This window comes from Gorilla gorilla, chromosome 8 (assembly GCF_029281585.2).
Source record: "Gorilla gorilla gorilla isolate KB3781 chromosome 8, NHGRI_mGorGor1-v2.1_pri, whole genome shotgun sequence".
In the NCBI taxonomy this organism is placed as follows: domain Eukaryota; kingdom Metazoa; phylum Chordata; class Mammalia; order Primates; family Hominidae; genus Gorilla; species Gorilla gorilla.
This window is the reverse complement of record NC_073232.2, coordinates 94,178,814-94,200,202: the sequence shown is the minus strand read 5'-3', so window position 1 is coordinate 94,200,202 and position 21,389 is coordinate 94,178,814. Positions and strand designations below refer to the sequence as shown.

Here is a 21,389-nt window from a genome sequence, read left to right as displayed (position 1 = left end):
GTTGGTTGAAATTAATCCTCATTTTAATTTTCCAGGTCATTGAATATTTGTCTATAGACTCCTGTTACTTCGTCTTGATTAAAAACTTCTTCCTCTGGTAGAATATTACTTCCGTTTTCAGCATACATGATTTGGATTTAGCCAAAGTTCAATTACGGAGGTCTGATGTAACTTGAATATTGTACAAATGAACTGCGTATGTAAAATTTTGGGGTAAATTCTTTTATGAGAGAAGGTGACACCCCCCCCCCCCACCCCACCATCCCTCCACTTGCTTTGGCTGGAGTAGCAGATGATTATTCCCCAAATTGCATTCTAAGCAGGAGAATTTTAGCTAATTGCAGACTTTTGTTTTGTTAAGAGATAGAAAGGGATGGGTTGCTCTGAACTATAGAAGGGATTTGTATTAAGTGGGAAGCAAAAGAAAGGAGAGAGGAGTGGTTTGCTAATTTAAGGAACTTGGAAGGAGAAAGAATGAATATGTCTAATAAGGGACTTTATTAAGTTTCTGTTGTGTGTTATACTTTTTCTTCCCCATTTCCCCATGGAATGAATCTTCAATACAGTATCAGTTTTTTAATGTGTTAAGATGTCGGTTCTGTTTTTAGAGTTGTTCCAAAGGCTGTCCTAATTCAAGGTAAGTGGGGGGCAAGAACAGGCACAGTCCATGTCTCTCTCTCTCTTTCTATGTATTCATGTACATTTGTGTGTGTATACATGCGTATGAATGTGTGTGTGTAATCGCCCAATGGGTTCTTCCTGCCTGCTGCGCAAGAAGAACTGCACAGACAAAAACCAGTTCACTGAGACTGTGGCTTTGCAGTAAAGAAAGAAGCTGGTCATTTAGGTGATAGAGTTATCATTAAAATCAGTCTTCCAGAAGTCCAGAGGTTAGAGCTTTTCAAGGATAGTTTGGTGTGCAGGGCACTAGGAAATGGGAGTTGCTCATTGGTTGGGGAATGCAATCATAGGGCTGTGGAAAATGGTTCTTGTTTGCTGAGTCTGCCTCTGCATGGGGGCCACAGGACTGGATGAGTCATGAGTCCTGAGTTCCAGTGGGGTCAATCAGTTGTCAGAATTCAAAAGTCTAAAAGACATTTTAAAAAACCAATCTTAGGTACTTTAATAGTGATGTTATCTACAGTATAACAGGAGTAATTGAGGAAGTTACCAATCTTGTGGTTTCTGGCCACGTGACTACTGGGAGTTCAGGCCCCTCCCATAATCCTAATCTTGTGGCCTTTCATTAGATTTTCATTCCTTGAGCAAGAAGGGAGTTAGTTTTAGATAGAGACTGTTATTATCAGAGGCATTTGAACCAGAGCAACTCCATCTTGAAAAGGTGCTGGGTAAAATAAGGCTGAGACTTACTGGGCTGCATTCCCAGGAGGTTAGGCATTCTTAGTCACAGGATGAGGTAGAAGGTCAGCACAAGATACAGGTCACAAAGACCTTGCGGATAAAACAGATCGTGGTAAATAAACTGGCTAAAACCCACCAAAACAAAGATGGTCCTGAAAGTGACCTCATTTGTCCTCATTGCTCATTATATGCTAATTCTAATACATTAATATGCTAAAAGATGCGCCCACCAGCAACATAACTGTTTCAAATGGCATAGCAATGTCAGGAAGTTACTCTATATGGTCTAACAAAGGGAGAAATCCTCAATTCCAAGAATTGCCCACCCCTTTCTCAGAAAACTCATGAATAATCCATTTCTTGTCCAGCATATAATCAAGAAAGAGCCATAAAAATAGCCAACCAGTAGCCCTCGGGGCTGCTCTGCCTACAGAGTAGCCATTCTTTATTCCTTTACTTTCCTAATAAACTTGCTTTCACGTTACTCTATGGATTCACCTCAAATTCTTTCTTGTGTGAGATCCAAGAACCCTCTCTGGATTGAGATCCCTTTCCGGTAACATTATCATCTTTTCCAAGTGAAACTATAAACTAAATTTCTTTTGTAGTAATCTTTGTCCATGCCCAGGAATGCATGAAGACAGCCAGCCTAGAAGGCTAGAAGCAAGATGGAGTCAGCTATGTTAGATTTTTCTCACTACCATAATCTTTGCAATGACAGTTTCACCTGCAAGTGTGTGTATCTGCAATGACCTAGAAAGACCTTGAAAGATGGCTTCCTGGATATTTCCTAACCTTAAGTCAGATAATTCAGAGGATCTAGAAAGTGTCCCAAAACCCTTAATATTTCAAGAAGTACAGGCCTTATTTGAGCACATCCTTTATGTGACCTAAGATAGAGGGAAAATAGTAGTGACACTTTTGACCTTTTGATGCCATATTTGCATGCCTGTGCCAACTTTATCATTCCCCCTCTGCTAGGACTTTGACAGATTTGTTTTCAGCATTCTGAGCACTATTTTTTTTTAATTTAATTATTTTTAATTGGAAAATAAAAATTGTATATATTTATGATATGCAGCAATGTTGGGGCTCAGAAACAGATATACCAAAATATGGATTGTTGACATGCTGAATTGAAGTAAACCTCAAGTTCTCTCTGACCATCCCCCACTCATTGTCCTCCCAAAGTCCTTCTCTGCCTAAGATCCAGACCCATCAAGGACAATTGATTTTTTCTTCTCCTCCCTATAAGACCAAGAATGTAAACCCACCTGAACAGATCCCTTCACTGTCAAAAGCATATCCTGAGAATGACCCTATGGTCTAAAAAGAATATGTGTTTGGAGTTCCAAGCTAAGGAACCTGGGAATGGTCAACCTGAAGATTCACTCCTTATCTATGAAGGACATCTGAACCCCAGGCCCACTTGTTGGGATGTGGGCATACAGGGCAACCAGCCTTTTGTTTTGGGTTAAATGGAGGTTGTTGGGTGGAGGTTGCTAAGTAAAAATGACGTATAAACTCCACGCTTTTTACAAACGTTAGCCGTTCTCCTGTCCAGCTCACTGCCACTGGACGGCCTCTGTATGTAAGTCCTCAATAAACCCAACGTCTCATTCCCTGTCTCTGGTCTTCTCTGCAGCCTCTCCAACAAGGTGCCCTCCATATTGGAATCAGTAGAGGTCCAGCATGACAAACAAATGTGAACTGATATCTCACTGTGGTTTTAATTTGCATTTCCCTGATGATTGATGATGATGTGTGCCTTTTCATATACATGTTGACAATTTGTATGTCTTGTTTTGAAGAAAAATGTCTATTTAGGTCCTTTACAAACTTTTAATCAGGTTGTTTTCTTACTATCGAGTTGTGTGAGTGCCCTTTATATTTCAGATATTAACCCCTTATCAGATGTATGGTTTGCAAATTTTTTTTCCCATTCTATAAATTGCTTTTTTGTTTCGTTGTTTGCTGTACAGAGGCTTTGTAGTTTGATGTAATCCAATTTGGCTATTTTTGCTTTTGTCGCCTGTGCTTTTGGGGTCAAATCCAAAAAAAATCATCTGAGCACTACTTTTGGTGGAATATCAACTCCCTAAACATCAGCATGACGTGTTGATAGAGCATACTAAGTTTATTGCTTATCACAGTAAGAGAGAACACCACCTAGACAGTGTTTTCTAGTGCTCAGAGAAAGAAGGCAAGGTTGATTTTATCAAAAATAAGAAATTTGGTTTAAGGTGTGTCTTTCAATGAGCAGGCTTGATTCTCAGAAAGTTTCTGTTGCTGAGATTCTGGAGGTAGTGAAAATAAGCATTTATTTTTTAAGCCTGAGCATATTTATTCATGTTTTTAAATGTTAAGAATCATGTTATCATGGGCAAAGCTCTACCTCGAGAGTGCGAATTCCAGATTGTGTGGAAATCTATTCATTAAGGTCTGTTTCTGGATTTTATCCAGATACTAAGGGATCATATTTGAATGTTCTCTATGGATCACTGCTTAGCTAAGGTCCCTTTGGATCTATTGGGTCGAGTCTGATGTCTGTGGGAATAAAAATTATTTTCTAGGGTCTCAGCTGACTCAATTGTACAATCCATTCCCTTGACGGGAGCAGATATCAGTGGGTGGGATGATGTTCAGGAAGGTCTCAAGTGATTTTCTTCTCATCATTAGGTTGCACTTAGGGATTGAGAAGTTATTTCTATTGAAATGGAATCATAAATAGGCCGGGCATGGTGGCTCACACCTGTAATCCGAACACTTTGGGAGGCTGAGGTGGGCAGATCACAAGGTCAGGAGATCCAGACCATCCTGGCTAACACGGTGAAACCCCATCTTTACTAAAAATACAAAAAAAAAAAAAAAAAAAAAAATAGCCAGGCATGGTGGCAGGCGCCTGTAGTCCCAGCTGCTTGGGAGGCTGAGGCAGGAGAATGGCTGAACCCAGGAGGCAGAGTTTGCGTTGAGCCGAGATCACGCCACTGCACTCCAGCCTGGGCGAGAGAGTGAGACCCGGTCTCAAAAAAAGAAATGGAATCATAAATAAAAGGAGTTGAAGAAAGATTTTTCACTCAGTAGCACGGTTTATTCATGGTCCAGGGAAGAATATTAAATGCTTAGAAACAACAAAGTTTTGGGGAGAAGCACATGTAATAAGAAGGATGTATTGTTTTACAGGATTCTGAAATCTTATTTATTTCTCCATGTAGTCAACTTTCAATAGCAGTGGCTCAGAGCTAAAAGAATTGTTGAATCCCACTGTGTTGAAGAAATTTTTTAAAAGCCAGCTTGAGCGTGTGTTTGAGGAATGCAAGACCATGAAATTGCTTACAGCTTTTCCCAAGATAAATTTTGTGTATGAAAGTAGGCTGTATCCTTGGACATTGTCCACTTAACTTACGATTAGGCTGCTAGAAGTGCAAGAAGCTAAAAGTGGTGGTTGGAGGTCAATGAGAATATTTGCACAATGGAAATAGAGATCAGGTGATATTAAATACATAGATTGAGTGTTGAAGGAAGTGAGGGAATTCAGGAATTACCTGGGGATTAGGAGATACCATCATTGTAAAATTCTGCCTGAGTATTTAGTGTTTTAGTTATGAAGAGGTGTCAGTTTGCATTAGTAGTAAAAATTGTTTCTCCAAGGTATGGAAATCAGAACTACAGTTAACCTTTTTTGGTAGCTAGTGTACAAAGATGTCTGCCATCAGTTTGTTCTTCTACCTTTTTGTGCATGCTGCTTCTCACGTCAAGAGCTGAAATCAAATTCACCTCTTCTTAAATCTAGGCCATCTTAATGATTGTTGATGATTCTACTTAGTGAAAGTGATGTTGTATTTCCAAGGTGAGGTCATAAAAGGCTTTGAGGCTTCTTTCTGGGCCTCTTCCAATTTTTGCAATCCAGCCACCATAAGGTGAGAAGTCCAACCTTCGTGAGGAGGCCATGTGAGGGTCCTCTGGGCAACAATCCCACCTGACCTCCAGGCAAGTGCGATTGCCCAGTGAGAATGGTGATTACCTGCATCAGAGTGAGTCATGTCTTTATCCATCCCAGTCAATGTTCAGATAACATTAGCGGTCATCTGACTGAAGTCTCACAAATGGTAGCTGCTAGTTAGGCCCCGTCAATCCACAGAATTCTGAGAGAAAATAATAAATTGTTGCTTTAAGGCATAAAATTTGGTGTGGTTTTTATGTAGCAATAAATAATTGGAGAAGTTCTTAATGTATTATTTATGTAAATTCCCTGTCAGTTCACAGGTGGATTCTAGACAATTAGGATGAATGAATAGATGCTGGAGATACACTCAAATGAAAACACAAAAAACTTGCTACTGTTCTTATAATTCCCCTGACCACCTTGTTTCCTCAGATAATACCATGCTCTGTGGTATGCAACAATGAATTCACACCAGGCACTGTCATGTTTTCTTCTTTCAATATTCCTACTTTATGATGGAATTTGTACTGAAGATTGTAAGCTGCTTCAGTAGTCACAGTTTATTTGGGGGATCTTCAGTGCATTGTCTAAATAATGTCAGTGATATCTTGGTATTCTAATTTTTAAAATATCTTCATGGAATTTGAAAAGAAACAAAAAAGAAAAAGAAAAAGAAAGGTAGGGTGGGTACTGCATGTTAACAGGTGTTAAAGGAGCAACCTCACTTTCACTTGCATACCAGGCATTAGCTGATGGTGAAGAGGTTTCTGGCTTAGTTCCTACGTGGCCAGGAGGAAGTGGGAGGATTATATAAACAGAAAAACAAAAGCTTTTAAAATATTTCAGGATTAAGATAAGGATGTAATCACTGTGTTAGAATTTACTCCCTCTGTGTTACCAAATAATGGAATTGATAATGAGTTCACAACATGTTTTATAGCATTACAAAAAATGTGACATTTGATATTTCTGGGATTCTATGTTGCTATCTGGTACCCATTTTATACCCTAGACTTGTAATTCTGGCTGGGCATGTAGTAAAGTATTATAAGAAATGGGGGCCAGGAGCAGTGGCTCATGCCTGTAATCGCAGCACTTTGGGAGGCTAAGGCGGGAGGATCACCTGAGTTCAGGAGTTTGAGACATCCTGGCCAACATGGCGAAACCCTGTCTCTACTAAAAATATGAAAATTAGCCTGGTGTGGGGGTGTATGTCTGTAATCCCATCTACTCAGGAGGCTGAGGCAGGAGAATTGCTTGAACCTGAGAGGCTGCAGTGAGCCAAGATCACACCACTGCACTCCAGCCTGGGCGACAGAGGAAGATTCTGTCTAAAAAAAAAAAAAGAAAGAAGGAAAGAAAAGAAATGGGAAAATGAGAGTTCAGCCACTGCTTGACCTAGGATATAATATAGATATGGCTAAATTTAATTCCAGCAATGTCTTGATATTTTGAGTGTTCTAAGGAACTATTAATCAATCTTTAGGAATCTTATTACCTATGTCATTTTTCAAGATGGCCATTAAGAAACACTTAGAAGGATTAAAATAAAATGGAATTAAAATAAAACAGGGAAAGGTTTTCTTCTCTTCCTGATACTACATTTTTCTCTCTAGGGGAACAGCCTTCCTCTAACTGCCCTAGGACAAGGATGAGAGAAAAAGGTGTAGAGGAGAAACACCTGCATACACCAACCTCCAGAGGGAACTCAAGGCTTTCTCCTCTCCATCTCATTACACGGGTGCCCTCCACAGCCTTCCTTCAATAGCTCCTCCGATTTCTAGTGTATCTTCCACTTATATAATGTTACCTTGTTATCACTATTACATTCACAATTTTGCTCACCATAAAATATTTTCCTGTGTGGAAAAATATGTTCATCACTTTCAAAAGAAGAGCTATGAATATATTTATGTGTGTGTGTATATATATGTATGTATGTATGTTTGTGCTTTGTGTATCTGTATGTATTTATACATATATGCATATGTAGCTATGCATACATTTATGTGTATATATAGATTACATATGTGTATACATAAATACACACATATACATATATATTTCATGTGGATGTGTCTGTATATACACATATATTGTCAATAAATGTAAATTTCTCTTCTATAATTCAGTGGTGATATAAAGCTGTTGCATATCGAACAAAGACGCAGGCAAAAATTTAGCTGAAAAGCCATTTATTTTTAAGGGAGATACCTTTGAAACAATTAGAATCATGCATGGTAGGTACTGAATAATTCAACGAAAGTTGCAGATAATTCATGCTCCCTCCTTGAAGTCACTGGTTGATCCACAAATAGTCTAAAAATGATGAGGTATGATGAATTTCTCTTTCTGCCTGACAAATAACATAGCATTATGTCTATAATTACCCTGAAACATTTTAGCAACACAACCCAGAATCATGTCAAAGTACCTGAAATCAGGTTTCCAACAGAATTCCAAAATAGCAGTGATCTTTTAGAGGAATTTGACCGGCTATACCTAGAAAATAACAAATATTTAAAGGCTCATATTTTGGAAGCTGGACTTAGTTCATCTCAGAGAATTTTGAGAAAAGCTGGTGTTTGTTCTATACATGACCAGATTCTTGACTAGCTAGCTTTCTGTGAAGGGCAGAGGCCACTAACTCCAGTGTTAGGAATTCGGATTAATCATTTTACAAGTCTGAATTTTTATTTTGTCCATTATTTGTGTCTGTGATTTTGAAAAACCTCAAACTCAGCATTTCCCATAGATTCATCTATAAATTGTGATATTTTATGATTGTAAAATCCATTCTTCTTTCTTTCTTTCCTTTCTTTCCTTGTTTCTTTTTCTTTCACTTTTTTAGAGATGATGTCTTGCCCTGTCATCCAGTCTTGAATGCAGTGGCATGATCAGCTCATCATAACCTCATACTTCTGGGCTTAAGTGATACTCCTGCCTCAGCCTCTCAAGTATCCAAGACTACAGGTGCACACCACCACTCCCACTTAATGTAAAAGATTTTTTTGTAGAGACAGGGTTTCATTATGTTGCCAGGGTGGTCTTGTATTCCTGACCTCACATGATCCTCTCACCTTGGCTTCCCAAAGCACTGGGATTAAGGTATGAGCCACTGTGCCCAGCTCATTGTATTTTAGTAAAGAATATATAAACATTGTCTTATTAAATCTGTAAAACTTTCAGTAAAGCAGCAATTATTGTAACCTGAAAAAGAGATTGAAGCTCACAGAAGTTAAGCAAATGGTCTCAGGTCACACAATTGAGAGTCAGAATTTGATCCTAGGGTTCTAACTCTAAAGCCAATGGTCTCTTCATTACTATAAAATTTTTTACTATCTAAGAATTTATGAAGAAATATTTTGATAATTGAAGAAATGCTTTATAAGAATCAAAATTAGCATTTTATCTCTTTTTAAATAGGCTACACATATTAGGGCCATGGTGATGGAACAAACCATCTCAGACTATGTCTTTCTGACATTCCTGGTAGTGCTTTTGTAAGAATGGTAACAAATGAATAGAAATATGTGCAGCCTACATTTCAGAAGAGAGGTCTTTACACTAAAGACGAAAAGTAATCCTCTACTTGTGGTTGAATATCAATAACTTAATGATGCTTGCAATGATATTTGATGTTTGATGTTGTTGATATTCCTGAAGCTTAAAATTGCCATTGGCGTATTATTTGATTGGGTTATCAGGAGTTTACATCAGGTTTTTAAAGAGCAGGTTTTTTGAAGAGAATCCTCTTTGGAGAGTCAGAGGACTTCTTCCTGCTTGTGCAATAAGTGCTATGCTGAAATAACTCAAAAACTCTTTCATTGGAAACATATAGAAGTGCACAACAAATTTAAGCAAACATTTAAAAACTATATAGCTGAGATTGCTAGATTCTAAAGAAATTTCTCAGGTACCAGGACAGAAAAATGAGAATAAACTGGAAATTACTGAAATGATTGTGTGAGGAGTTGTTGCAGTGCTGCTTTCATGGTGGGGAGGGGCTGGAAGACAGGAGGATTGAGCAATTGAAAGAGATAAAGATCAGTAACATACATCAGTGGTGTTTGTTTTGTTTTTTTTCTGATGGAATCTTGCTCTTGTTGCCCAGGCTGGAGTGTAATGGCATGATCTCGCCTCATTGCAACCTCCGCCTCCCGGGTTCAAGCGATTCCCCTGCCTCAGTCTCTCAAGTAGCTGAGATTACAGGCAAGCGCCACCATGCCTGGCTAATTTTTTTTGTATTTTTAGTAGAGATGGAGTTTCAGCATGTTGGCAAGGCTGGTCTCGAACTCCTGACCTCAGGTGATCCAACAACCTCAGACTCCTAAAGTGCTGGGATTACAGGCATGAGCCACTGGGCCCGGCCCAAAGTGGTTCTTAAGTGGTACTCCTGCCTCAGCCTCTCAAGTAGCTAAGAGATAATTTTGCCCTGAAGCAGGGGGACACTTAAGCAATATCCGCAAATTTTTGTTTGTCACAACTATGGGAGTGGCATAGTATGAATGGTATTAATGGCATGCAGAGGGTAGAAGCTAGGAATTCTGCTAAACATTCTACAGTACGGAAGAAAACCACCCAGAACAAAGAATTCTGTGACGCCAAAAGTCAACAGTACTCAAGTTGACAGCCCTGGTCTAGAGAGTGGGGCTTTATGTCTATAGGGACAGTAATGGAAAATGTTGATTCACAGGGATGAAAATTTAAAACTGTATTACCCAAAAGAAAAGCCTTAATCCTATGAGGATTATACCTAAATTGAACAGAGAACCAAAAACCAAAAAAAAAAAAAAAGAAAATATTTTGTTCATTTCCTCTCTGCCTGCAATGTGGGATAAGAAAATTTTCTATGAGTCCAAAAACCTCTCATATTGTGATTCAATTTACCAAAAGATATCTTGGATTCTAAATATTTAGAAAATAAAATGAGCACCAATTCTGGGTAAGTGATAGCCCTAGAATTTCTTACCATCATAAACACAAAATCTCTTTACCCAGACAGTTTCATAATTTATGCTATGAAAAGATCTTTACAGTAAAAAAAAAAGATTAGCTTACAATAAAAGCTTTTTTGATTTTTATTGTTTAAAAAGTTAAACAATGCACCAAAATGGAGTGTTAGTAGACTCAATTAACAGAAATATTGAAGCCTGAAACACTGTGAAAATAAAACAATTAAAAAGAGAACACAAACTAATTAAGTTTAATATCACCAAAATATTTTAACAGTAATTAAAATCCCATGAAAATACAAACACTATAAAAGGAATATCTGTAAAAAGAAGCTAATCAAATTTCCAGAAATAAAAAATAAAGTCATTGGAATAAAAAATCCAATCAACAATTTAAACAGCAAATTAGATACAAATGAAGAGAGAATCATAAACTGAATTAACATATGAGCAATTAACCAGAATACAGCACAGATGGAAAAAAAAATAAAAACCATTAATGTTGGAAAACATGAGAGCTTGAGAAAAGTGGAGTGTAAAATAAAAAGATTCAAAATTCATGTAATAAGAATGTTTGAAATAAGACCACAGAATGGGGAAGCGACAAGGTTAAATGGTGAGGGAACTTCTACTTGTTAATGGTGGATTAAGCTATTTGGTCAAACCCTCATGCTGGGCTCCTTTGCTCTACCTAGGGCAAAAATGGGATTACCATCCACTACATTTAAATTATCTTTTGGAGACAAACACCTGGGTTGCCTCCAAGTCTCTATTAACCCAAAGATAACTATGGAAAGCACTTTCGTGAATGTTCCCTTACAGACCAATTTAAGAATATTTTTTGAGAGTGAAGGTGGGTATGATACGTAGTTCCAGAAGCAGAAGTCAGAAATACTTCTAAAAGAGAGTACAGGAATACTTCTAAAAGTGTTTCTGTACTCGCACTGGGTTCTAGAATTAATTTTACAATATAATATTAGACCGTCTTCTAGAGTGGCTATACCAATTTGCCATACATGTACTTAGTGCACAAGGGTTCTGGACTCCTCACATTCTTACCAACAATTGCTATCAACCACATTTTCTATTTGTAATCCATCCTTCTTGGTATTTTGTGTGGTCCCTCAATCTAAGAGTTTATCCTTTATCAATTCTAGAAAATGTTTTACCATTATATTTTGAAATACATTATCTTCACATTTCCTGCTATTTTTTGTTTCTGGAAAACCTATTTGACTTAATTTGGTGCCTTTTCTTCTGTCTTCCATGTTCCTAACTTTTTAATTTTTTTTCTGTTTAATAACCTCTCTACTCTACTCTCTACATGACTTTTCCTCAAATCCATGCTCTAACTATTTATGTAATCAACTGTGCCTATCTTTTGTTTAGTCTGTCCATTGAGGGCTTTTTTCCCCACATCAAATGATTATTGTTTTCATTTCTGTAATTTTATTTGGTTCTTTCAAATATCCTCTGGTTGTTTTATCATTTTTTTTGTTCTTCTGTTTATGTTTTATCTTCTTTAGTTGTTGATATTAATACATTTATAGTACTTTGAAACAACAAATTGACAATTTTTTTAGTTCTTGGGGTTCATATTCCTATATTTGCTGTAACTTATGACTCTTATAGAAATTTCTTTTTTTGTGTCATTTGTGATATTTGACAGGCAGTTTGCCATTTTTGGGGCATGTTTTCCATTGGTCTTCCAGTTCCATCAGTCATGGAGGGGTCCTTCTGGTGAGTAGAGGATTACCTTTTGCCTCTGCTAAGATGCTTTAGTTTTTTCATCATGGTGCAAATATGTTTATGTTAATTTCATAACTTAGATTCCCATACCTGGTAGGTATTGTAAATTCAGACAGTGCCTTCAGGCGTGGCATAGGCTAAGGTTTGATATTCCTCCTGGGTCACTATTCTCATAGGACTCCAGGTGGACAGCGAATCTCTTTGCTCCTTTCCATTTCCATATTACACCTTCTACTTTATAAAATGAATGAACTTAGATTGATCGTGCTTCCTTAGGACTGGTGAGTAAAATATTCTACTTCCCGTTTCACGATGAGAATGATCTTTGATGGTACAGAACTTTATGTGAGAAACTCAGTTCCAGTTTCCTGTTTCCATGGCCTGAGGCATTATGACTTTTCCAGGAAGGGCAGTCAAAATCACATCCTAGAACTCTAAATCCATTATCCAGTTAAATATTCCTTGACTCAGAATACTAACGATTCTGACTTTGAGTACTCCCTGTGAAAGAATAACAAAACACTCAAGGATTTCTTTAGCCATGAAATAGACAAATAAAATTAAATTGAGAGTTGTTATGTTACATTAAAACTGAACTGAATGTGAATATGAACCTGGAACCCAATTAGGTAGTGACTTATAATAACACGAGTGCTATAAATATGAAATCAATTTTTAAAAGTATCAAAAGAAGTATTTGTGAAAAAAGACCTTGGTCCAAGCTATGTTCTTTGCAAATATTATTTTAAATAATTCTTAAAACCTCTCTTATTTTGCAAGATTTTTCATCTCTACTTCATAAATGAGTAAATTAAGATAAAGAATATTTTCAAAAGTCAGATGATTAATATATTTTTAGACTATGAAGCCACTGGAATTAATCACTACACCTATAGGTCACAAACTTCAGTGTGCATGTAATTATCGGGAAACATGTTTAAAATGCATATTTTCAGGGCTCCAGAACAGAGATTCTGATTCTGAGTTTTCATGAAAGAGCCTAAAATATGCATTATTCAAAAATGTCTAATAAGCTTGACAAGTGTATAAAATTTAGAAACTACAGTACACTAAGTATTACTGTGATTTCAAAATCAAATAAAGGTAAAGAGATAAGAGAAAATATACATTAATCTCACAAAACAGAACAGTTGCCGAAACAGGAGCCTTCCCTTATCTGCTGGAGATATGTTCTGAGACCCATAGTATATGCCTGAAACTGAGGATAGTAGCAAACTCCATATACACTATACTTTCTTCTGCATATACATACTTACTATAATGTTTACTTTATAAATTAGGCACAGTAAGAGATGAAAAACTAACAATAAAATAGGACAATTATAACAATATACTGTAGTAAAAGTTATGTGAATGTGGTATCTCTCTTTTTTCTCTCTTAAAATATTTTATTGTACTACTGTGCTCACTCTTCTTCCTGTGATGATGTGAGATGATGAAATGCCTACGTGATGAGATGTGAGGTAAATGACATGGGCATTGTGACATAACGCTGCACTACTATTGGCCTTCTGACGATACCTCAGAATGAGGATCATTGGCTTCTGGTGACCCTGGATGATAGAGCCATGATGATGTTTATGGATGGTTAAATGTCAAGAGCAGGCGATGATGATGACTAATGAGTGGGTGGCATATACAGCATGGATGCACTGGACAAAGCGATAATTCACATCCCAGATGAGATAAAGCAGTGTGACATGAGATTTCATTACACTATTCAGAATGGTTTGCAGTTTCAAACTCATGAGTTGTTTATTTCTGGAATCTGTCATTTAGTTTTATTAGACTGCAATTTTCTACAGGTAACTGAAACCAAGGAAGGCAAAACTATGGATAAAGGGGAACTAATGTACCTAAGATATCTATTAAGGTCAAGTACAGTTGATTCTAGAAATACATTATTTACAAGCCATCAGTCTTTCTATTTCTAGCCTCTGTCCCAGTAACAGTCATTTTGGAGTGATGGAGTAGCACAATACTGAAAATCTTTTTGTTGATCTAATGTCATTCTTGCCATGGAACTAAACAGAAGAGTCTAGCCCAAGACTTTCTCAAAAATAGATCCTTTCCCAAAAGATTTTTAACTATAAAATTAGAATAATTTTCACAGTTGTCCAGCAAAGTCTATTTTTCTCCATAAGCATGGAAAAATGACATACATTTTTATCCTCTGTTGTCCAGAGGCCTTGTCTTAATCTATGTTGGTTTTATGCCTTGAAAAGCAAAATACACAGTTCTGTATATGATCTACTTTGTCACTTTGTCATCCCACTTCTCTGTTTTTCCATTTATTTTAATGAACTGTTTTTACTTTCATAACATTGAACACAATTTATTAATAATGGGCATTTTTCTGTTGATGACCACCTTTTTTTTTTTTCTTTTTTGAGATGGAGTCTTGCTCTGTCGCCCAGGCTAGAGTACAGTGGTGAGATCTCGGCTCACTGCCACGTCCACCTCCCAGGTTCAAGTGATTCTCCTGCCTCAGGCTCCCTAGTAGCTGGGATTACAGGAGCCCACCACTGCGCCAGGCTAATTTTTGTATTACATTTTTAGTAGAGACGTGGTTTCACCATGTTGGACAGGCTGGTCTCGAACTCCTGACCTCATGATCCACCTGCCTTGGCCTCCCAAAGTGCTGGGATTACAGGTGTCAGCCACCGTGCCCGACCAGATGACCACCTCTTCTTCTGACTCTAGTGGTTTTGTTTTCCTTGGCATTTCTAAGACCTAACAGAGTGAATGGTGCATAAGAACGGGGCACTAGATATTTTCAAAGAATGAGTCAGAGGATGAGTTCTGGCCACACAAAAACAATAGGTAATTTTTCTGGCTTTTCAAAAGTACAATATTATAGAAATCAAGGCAGAGGGTCAGTGAAGAGCAATGCATCTGAAAATTTCAATCTGAGTTCATTTCTAATCCCTTTATTTTAATATGAGAATGCAATAATACAACATCAATAAAATGAAAGTTTAAATGGTTTTGAAAAATTATAACCTGTTGGTGAAACACTTGAGGAATTTCCATTAAAAATCAAGAGTAAGAAAAGATACCCACTATTACCTGTATTACTTATTTTTCTTAAAGTTATACCTCATACAATATGATAGGGAAAATAAAAAGTTTAATTTCTTAAGGGAGACAAAATCTTTCAGTATTTCTAGTTGCTTTAATCATCTATCTAGAAAACCATTAGACTAAATTTAAAATGTACTTCAAGTCATAAGTACTGGGTGTTGGTGGTAGGTTGAATAATGATCCCAAGGATACCCGGGTACTAATCCCTAGAACCTGTTATTGTTACCTTATATGACAAAAGAGATTTTGCATGTAAGATTAAATTAGAAATATTAAAATGAGGAGATTATCCTGGATTATCTACATGGGCACTAAACGTAATCCTAAATGTTCTTTTAAGAGGGGAGCAGAAGGAGAGTTTACTATAGAAGATGATGTGATGACGGGAGCAGGAAGACAGAGACAGAGATTTTAAAATGCAATCTCACTGACTTTGAAGACAGAGGAAGTGGCCATATGAGATCAGCAATGCAAAAAATGCAGCTCAAGAACCCGGAAAAGGCTAGGAAAGGGATCTTCCCCTGGAGCCTTCAGAGGGGCCATGGCGCTTCATGCCAGTTGTGATGGTTAATATTGAGCGTCAACTTGATTGGATCAAAGGTTTCGAAGTATTGTTCCTGGGTGTGTCTGTGGGGGTGTCGCCAAAAGAGATTAACATTTGAGTCAGTGAACTGGGAGACACAGACCCACCCTCAACCTGAATGGGCACCATCTAACCAGCTGCCAGCATGGCTAAAATAAAAGCAGGCAGAAGAATGTGGAAAGACTAGAGAGGCTTAGCTGTCTGGCCTACATCTTTCTCCCATGCTGGATGCGTCCTGCCCTGGAACATTGAACTCCAAGTTCTTCAGCTTTGGGACTCTTGGACCTTCGTCCACTGACTGCAGGCTGCACTGTCTGCTTCCCTACTTTTGAGGTTTTGGGACTCAGACTGGCTTCCTTGCTCCTCAGCTTGCAGATGGCCTATTGTGGGACTTCACCGTGTGTTTGTGTGAGTCAATGTTCCTTAATAAACTCCCTTTTCATATATACATCTATCCTATTAGTCCTGTCCCTCTAGAGAACCCTGATTAATACACCAGTGAAAACCATTTTGGACTGTGACCTCCATGACCATAAGAATAAATTTGGTTTAAGTTATTACGTTTCTGGTAATTTGTTACAGCAGCAATAGAAAATTAATATGGGGGAGAAGAGGCCCCTTTCGTAAAATCTGCAGAGAATATCCCATATTTTGGAATAAACTTTATCAGGTATTTGCTGTAAATAGCTTTTAAAACCTTATGTAGGAATATAAAATGAGATGTACTCAGAAGTATAATAGTGCTATGTTTTTCAGTTCATTTAAAGCATTTATTTTATTTCAATCAACGTTTTATATAACATTTTTGTTTTGGAATTTCAAAACATATCCTATATTTCATATAAAGTGTAAATCTTGGAGAATAGGTTAAGAAAATAATTAGAAGAATAAATGGGAGACAAGAGGGAGAAGGTAAAATATGACTTACATTGCCAAATATTAAAAAGTCTTGTAAGATAAAATAATCTTAAAAAAAAACTGAATTCTTACAGTGCTGTGTTGAAGGAAAAATATCTTTTTCAATGGAACCAGATTTTGATAGGCCAGCAATGACCTCATGTATATAAATAAACATTTAAAACCAGATTTTGATAGGCAAGCAATGACCTCATGTATATATAGAAACTAAAATGTTTATTAGCATCTGATAAGTGTGACATTTCAAATAAAGGAGAAATTATGAATTATTCAATAAATCATGCTGGGACAATTAGTTATTTCTGTGGAGAAATTATATACTCTCTGCCAAAATAAATTCCAGAAAGATTAAAAAATGAAATCTAAAAATGAAACAAATAGAAAACCTTTCTATAAATAAATTCAAAGGCAGAAATCATATTAAAAATATTGATATATTTGCCTTCCAACAGTTAAAAATATTTATGTCTCACTAACCAGGCAAAAATAAACAAAAATAAAAGGAATAAAGTAAGCTTTAAAAGCTATTTGAAAATGTGATAAAAATAATTGTTAATTGTATATAGGAAGAATTTTCATATATGAATAATCAACAGATTGAATACTCCAATAAAAATGGATAAAAAACAAGTAGATCATTTAGTAATGACATTTACAGATGGACATTAAACTTTAGAGAAAAAAATTAATCTCACTTATAATAAAAACACAAATGTAAACAATGAGGCTCTATTTTGCCTTCCTAATTGATAAAGATAAGCGAGGGTGGGGAATAATACCTACTATAATAATTACTATTTGTAATATAATGACCATATATTAGCATTATGATAAGAACACAGTGCAAAAAACCAATATTGAAGACTAAATTGACATCTTTGCTCTCCTTTCTTGGCTGGGTTATTCATTCATTTATTTGGTTAACACATGTTGGGCAATATCTCCCTTCCAAGCAATGTGCAGTGCTGACTCACTGTCAAATCATTTTGAGTGGTTGCATGTGTGTGGTTGGAGGACGGAGGGTGAGGAGAGACAGACAGACCAAGTCTTGTTTACAGCCCAGTGCGATAAGCATTGGGAGTTGTATAGGGAACATGATCTGTGGTTGCAGAGAAGCCCTATCACAGTGGGGGCAGGAAACAGTGGGAGGAGGAGCTTGAGCTAAGGATGAGAACTTCAACAGGCAAAAAGGAGATGACCAATTAAGAAACTGGGGAGGAGAAGGGCTTTCTAAGGAGGGGGATGGGGCGGGATAACAGGGAGGTGGGGGGAGCCGGCCTAATGAGAGAACTATAATAGTTTCACTTGGCTGAAGTACAGATAACCAGGCAGGATGTCTGAGTGCTGATCATGATGAATTTGGCTGGGGTTTTCATGGAATTGTTGTTTGCCAAATTTAGGAGATCAGACTTTGTTCTGCAACCCTTGACATTTCTCTGAAAGTTTTCTGCAGAGTGATGGTAAGATCTTGCAATATAAGGACATGAGCAGAGACTGAATGAATGCTGGGTTGATTTTATCTACAAGGAAGAGATAAAAACATTCAAAAAATGCCTGTTTTTTTTTTGCAGATAGGTATCTTTCAGTTTATTAATAAATTATTTACTAAACAGGAATCACCGAGTTCTCACTGAATCCATTGGCCTGTGAGTAGGAATCCCGAGGGGATGCAACATAGTCCCTGCCTGGGTGAACTTAGGTCTAGAGAGGGAGGAAAGTGGGCAAACAGGCAGGTTGCAGTAGAGGTTGACATGCAATATAACGGATGTCCCTGGATGAGGAAGAGGCATCAGGCAAGGCTTCCTGGAGGTGGTGACTCAGTTAATACACATTCTTTGATCTAATGGCTCCACCTGTAAAGTAACCAATTCGAAGGTAGAGAACACACAAGGAAAAGAGCCACACTAATCCATTATATGACCTCATTACAGCCGTGGATCCTAAATTTCTTTGAAAATGGGATGATGGGGACCTTTTCTCCAGCTTCAGATGCCTTAATGTCTTAGGGCTTCAGCAACACAAGCCCAAGTAAGGCTGCTTTAACATTTTAAATTTTATAGAGCAATTCAGTTGTTTTGTATTGTTTCTTCCAATATCTCATTAGAAATAATTCTAGCTTTGATTACCATCCAAGGTACATTTTAAATAATGACTGTAATTCCCCTCTCCTATTCCTACATAAACAGACTGAAAAAAGAAAAGAGAGAAGGAATTGTGGATGGAAAGAGAAACAGGAAGGGAAGAGAAAAGAGAGAGCAAGAGGTAAGAAAATGGAAGGAGGGCCAGAAGGCCACAGCTCTCCTGGGAACAGTTATTTGAGATTTTTACTTACTGTTTTCTCTCCACGTGTTTGTGGAATTACCATGATTTGAGTGCTGAATGGGGCCTCAGCCCTGGAGCTTGCCAGAGTGAGGAAATTAAAATAAGAGGAATGACCAATGACCCATATAACTCTGTGGTGTGATGCAATTCTTCCTGATCATTGTGCTAACTCCTTTTAAATATCATTTTAATTCCTCTTAGTAGGAGCAAAATGTTTTGATCTTTAAAAAGAGAAAAGTCTCCCCACCCCTCCCGCTACTCTCATGCTGTTTGCAAACTATGTGCTGTTTATGAGAGGCAGAGATACAGGGTTACAGGAGAAATAAGGGTGAGGAGATGCAGAGAGAGAAAGGAGGGTAGATTTGCTTCTCTATTTGAGCTCACAGTGGCTTGCCTCTGCACATGGTGCTGCTGAAGCCCTGCACAGTCCCAGCTAAGGCCATGCCACCCCCCACTGTGGATGCAGCTGGCCCCATGACATTTCAACAGGAGCATTCCAATCAGGCTCACATAGAGAGAGATGCTGACATTTCACAGGTTCATCAGAAAGGCAAACTCTGTAACCCATAGTTAGTTGTGCTTTCCAGGAGCAATATTCTGTTTTGTTTGTTTTCTTTTTCTTTTTTTTTTCTTTCTGCATAGTTCAAATCTATGCATGTACACACAGGAGAAAACCCCATAATTCTCATTAGAAAGGTAGAGAATTAACCTTTGTCTGTCTTGACTGCCTCTCATCCATGAAGTTCACTCTAATCTGCTAGCTGGAAAAGATGTCTTACTCCACTGAACCTGAGCAGTTCTCTAATCCATATGCCATTTGTCACTTTTCCTTTCCAATTTTGTATTACAGGCATAATCCCAGGTGTATTGATTAGGTCCTACCAGAAAATAGTAAGTACTATTTTCTGTAAGTAAGTACTATTTTCTGTAAGTAACTTTCTAAATAGTGAGTACTATTTAGCTGGGATGTTGAAGGCAATCTGAGGAAGGGACTATTACAGAGGGATAGACAAGGTTAAGGAAACCACCAAGTGCTACTGAGTTACCTGGAACTAATCAGAGCAAGAAGCCATTATCACCGTCTACCTGAAGGGCAAGGACAGGAAATAGAGTTACCAAATTCAGGTGAGAGCTGAAAGCTGAAGCTGTGGAAAGGAGGCTGCACCCAATTCTAGTAGACACAGTGTCATAACAATTACCAGATTCTTTGTGCTTAGACAGGGAGGAATGAGAGAGAGAGAGAGAGTGTGTGTGTATGTGTGTGTGCGTACTGTGGCGGAGGGCCATCACCCTGAAATCTTTCTCCTCATTAGCTCTGATCTCCTGCCAGTGCCTTCTGTTGCCTTCTTAACACCAATTAAAAGCCACAGGGATGGGAGCCCAGAGATGTCAAGGTTGGCCTCAAGGTGTGGACACAAAGTAGATAGAAGATAGGTGGAGAATGGGTCAGGCATGAGGGCAGGCAGACAGAATTACCAATCATCAGTGTATTTTCTTAATGCGTAGAGCTGGTTAAGAAATCCATAAGCAATTTTTCCTTTCTGTTAACTAGTAAAGCACACTGTGCAGTCCACAGGGAAGGGACCAGGGATAATGAGAAAGTGGGATACAGCCTTTTTTGTAGCTATTGAGCACGATGATTATATTATTATAATTATATATTTACGATCATTATCTCCACTATTAAACTGTGATTTAATTAAGGAAGAGATCCTTTCTTGGTTTATTTCTTTATCTACTCTCCACATCTCTATCTTCTACCAGTGCCTTGGCCATGGTAGAAGCTTTTAAATATTTTTCAAAGAAAAGCATTTACAGAGAAAAAGCATCCTAATTTAGTATTAACAAAATAATCTACTAACTAGTACATCCTCTTGGAAATATTTATCTTGTTCAATGTCATATGCTGACAACATTTTTTAGGAACATTTTGATGGTATGAACATGTTTGTTAAGGAGGACTCTGAAGGACACTTGAATCCTTGTAAGCGTGAAGGTATTTTCCAGCAGAGTAAAAGTAACAAATGTGAAAAAAAAAAAAAAAGATGATCGTTAAAACTATTGAAATAGACAACAAGATATACAGGTTTGAATATTCTATTATGGAGAATAAATTCCATATTTGTATCAGAGAAACAATCTTACTAATACTACATCATAAGCAGTCTCAAAATGCTTTCACAGCGAATAACTTATTTGGAAAAGAAAGTTCATCTAGATATCTGTCAACAAACTAACCTGACAGGTCTAAAAGAGGTTTGGGAATGCTCTTGTGTTGATTGTTGTGTAGGAAAAAAAAGTCATTAAACTCATATACAATTTCATCATGTAGATAGGTGTGCTGTATTCGGCATCATAGTTAAGACACAGAATAGTTCCATCACCACAAGGATCCCATCTGTTGCCCTTTTGTAGCCATTATCTACCTTCCTTCTCCCACCTTCTCCAC

General features: G+C 37.5%; 1 long non-coding RNA gene across 3 annotated transcripts in view; it reads left to right on the top strand.

Moving 5' to 3' along the window:
• LOC129525060 (uncharacterized) overlaps positions 1–21,389 on the top strand; it is a 47,184-nt gene that overhangs the window by 3,387 nt on the left and 22,408 nt on the right. For 2 of the 3 annotated variants that reach the window (XR_010135256.1, XR_008669090.2), the window contains exons 2-5: positions 8,160–8,281; positions 11,933–12,003; positions 18,805–18,880; positions 19,791–19,831. This is a non-coding gene — a long non-coding RNA (uncharacterized lncRNA). The remainder of the gene's footprint in view (positions 1–8,159; positions 8,282–11,932; positions 12,004–18,804; positions 18,881–19,790; positions 19,832–21,389) is intronic. The other variant, XR_008669091.2, reaches the window with a different exon arrangement.